This window comes from Colobus angolensis, unplaced genomic scaffold (genome assembly GCF_000951035.1).
Source record: "Colobus angolensis palliatus isolate OR3802 unplaced genomic scaffold, Cang.pa_1.0 Scaffold28, whole genome shotgun sequence".
Classification (NCBI taxonomy): domain Eukaryota; kingdom Metazoa; phylum Chordata; class Mammalia; order Primates; family Cercopithecidae; genus Colobus; species Colobus angolensis.
Genome location: NW_012116043.1, coordinates 6,174,044 through 6,177,096, shown reverse-complemented (window position 1 = coordinate 6,177,096; position 3,053 = coordinate 6,174,044). Strand labels below are relative to the sequence as shown.

Here is a 3,053-nt window from a genome sequence, read left to right as displayed (position 1 = left end):
AAAAAAAAAAAGTTATGGCCAGGCATGGTGGTGCGCATTTATAATCCCAGCTACTCAGGAGGCTGAGGCAGGAGAATCACTTGAACCTGGGAGACGGAGGTTGCAGTGAGCCGAGATTGCGTCACTGCACTCCAGCCTGGGTGATGAAATGAGATTCTGCCTCAAAAAAAAAAAATTCCAAACCCACACCCATCTATTTCTTCACCCTTCTGTGCCTCAGTTTTCTTATGTGTAAGATAACGGTAACTGTCCCTGACCTGCCCACCTCCCAGGGTTGTATGGGAACTAGTTAGATCTGGACCTTTGAGGAAGGCTGTACAAACTGTTGAGGGCTGTTCAGCCATGAAACTCTTCTGCCTGCACCCCATACATACAATTAGGTGCTTGCTGCAGAGGCATTGGGGGTCTCTGGCCAGAGGTGACATCTGAAGCAATTGGGATCCTGTTTGGTTTTGCCACATCCGACCTGCCGCCCGGCCGGGGCAAGACAGCCACGCGCAGCGGATGCACCGGCCCTGAACTCTTTCTCGAGTAGTCCCCAGAGGTAGCTGCTGCCTTTCAGTTTCTGCACTTGTTTATTTTCAAAGGGACGTTGCCAGACCACGGGGCCACCCTGCCCTTTCATGGTTTGTTTTATGCAGATTTCAGGAAGAGAGAGAAGAGGTAAAGAGACCAGAAACAAAGTCTTCTGCAAGCAAAGAACTGCAACAGGCCCCAGCTGTTAGGTTTGAGGGGCATATGGGGCAGGCGACTGAACTGCACAGTTGGGGCCAGAGGTACGGTCGCTGACCCTGAGCCCGGGAGCCTTGAGAATATGGACAGTGTTAATAATAACTGCAAACATCCAACAAATGATGCTAGAATAACTGGACATCTGTGTGCAAAAATAATGAACCTATACCTTGCACCTTATCACAAAATTCATTCAAAATAGATCATAGACCAAAATGAAAAACATAAAACTAAGGCTCCTAGGGGAAAACAGGAGAAAATCTTTGTGACTTTGGGTTAGGCAAAGCTTTTTGCTAAAGACACTGATAAGAGATTGAAAAAACAAGCAGACAGATTGCCAGATGATCTTTGCAAAACATATATCTGACAAAAGACTTGTAGCCAGAACATAAAAAGAACTCTCTTTTTTTCTTTGTTGTTATTTTTATTTTTATTTTTTTTGAGATGGAATCTCCCTCTGTCGCCAGGCTGGAGTGCAGTGGTGCGGTCTGGGCTCACTGCAACCTCCTCCTCCCTGGTTCAAGCGATTCTCCTGCCTCACTCAGCCTCCCGAGAACGTGGGATTACAGGCACGCTGCACCACCCCCAGCTAATTTTTATATTTTTGGTAGAGATGAGGTTTCGCCATGTTGGCCAGGCTGGTCTCGAACTCCTGACCTCAAGCAATCCACCCATCTCAGCCTCCCAAAGTGCTGGGATTATAGGTGTGAGTCACCACACCCAGCCTCTTTTTCCTTCTCTTTTCTTTTCTTTTTTTTTTGTTCTTTTTGTTTTTTTGAGATGTTGTCTCGCTCTGTCGTCCAGGCTGGAGTGCAGTGGCCGGATCTCAGCTCATTGCAAGCTCCACCTCCCAGGTTCACGCCATTCTCCTGCCTCAGTCTCCCGAATAGCTGCGACTACAGGCGCCCGCCACCACGCCCAGCTAGTTTTATTTTTTATTTTTTGTATTTTTTAGTAGAGACGGGGTTTCACCGTGTTAGCCAGGATGGTCTCGATCTCCTGACCTCATGATCCGCCTGTCTCGGCCTCCCAAAAGTGCTGGGATTACAGGCTTGAGCCACTGTGCCCAGCCCTCTTTTCTTTTCTTTTTTTTTTTGAGACAGGGCCTTGCTCTGTCACCCACGCTGGAGCGCAGTGGCCGGATCTCAGCTCATTGCAAGCTCTGCCTCCCAGGTTCACGCCATTCTTCTGCCTCAGCCTCGCGAGTAGCTGGGACTACAGGCACCCGCCACCTCGCCCGGCTCGGTTTCTGTATTTTTTAGTAGAGACGGGATTTCACCATGTTAGCCAGGATGGTCTCGATCTCCTGACCTCATGATCCGCCTGTCTCGGCCTCCCAAAAGTGCTGGGATTACAGGCTTGAGCCACTGTTCCCGGCCCTCTTTTCTTTTCTTTTCTTTTTTTTTTTGAGACAGGGCCTTGCTCTGTCACCCAGGCTGGAGTGCAGTGGTGTGAACACGGCTCACTGCAGCCTCAATATCCCAGGCTCAGGTGATCCACCCACCTCAGTCCCCTAGGTAGCTGTGATCATGCCACTGAACTCCAGCCTGGGCAACAGAGCAAGACCCTATCTCTAAATTTTAAAAAAGTGCAAAAATCTGGATGTAAATATTTACACTGGTCTTATTCATAACCACCAAAAACTGGCTTCAACTGGTAAATGTATAAACACAAAGTGGTACGTTCATAAAATGAAATACTATACAGCAATAAAAAGGAACGAGCTACAGATACACACAGCAGCAAGGCCGGATCTCAGATGCATTATGCTAAGTGAGAGAAGCCAGACTCAAGGCTACTTTTTGGAGGATTCTATTCCGGAAAAGGCAAAACAATAGTAACAAGAAACAGATGGGTATTTGCCAGGGACTAGAATGGAGAGAGGGACTGACTACAAAGGACAAGTGGGAACTGGGGGTGAGGATGGGTACTGGAACTGGTGTGTGTGTATGTGTGTTTGTATACGTGTCTATGTATATATATATGTGTGTGTGTATATTTTTTGAGAGACAAAGTCTTGTTCTGTCATCCAATCGAGTGTAATGGCACGGTCATAGCTCACTGCAGCCTCGAACTTCTGGGCTCAAGGGATTCTCCTGCTTCAGCCCCCCAAGTGGCTGGGACCACAGGCTCATGCCACCATGCCCGGCTAATTATTTATTACTTTTTGGACCAACAGGATCTTGCCATCTTACCCAGGTTGGTTTCCAGCTCCTGGGCTCCAGTGATCCTCCCCTCTCAGCCTCCCAAAGTGCTGGGATTACAGGTGTGAACCACTGTGCCTGTCCTGTCCTATATCTTTTCATTTTTTTTTTTTTTTT

General features: G+C 47.9%; 1 long non-coding RNA gene across 1 annotated transcript in view; it reads left to right on the top strand.

Moving 5' to 3' along the window:
* LOC105516328 overlaps positions 1 to 912 on the top strand; it is a 4,082-nt gene extending 3,170 nt beyond the window's left edge. The window contains exons 2-3 of the long non-coding RNA XR_001002470.1: positions 381 to 544; positions 642 to 912. This is a non-coding gene — a long non-coding RNA (uncharacterized LOC105516328). The remainder of the gene's footprint in view (positions 1 to 380; positions 545 to 641) is intronic.
* Positions 913 to 3,053: the final 2,141 nt, after the last annotated feature.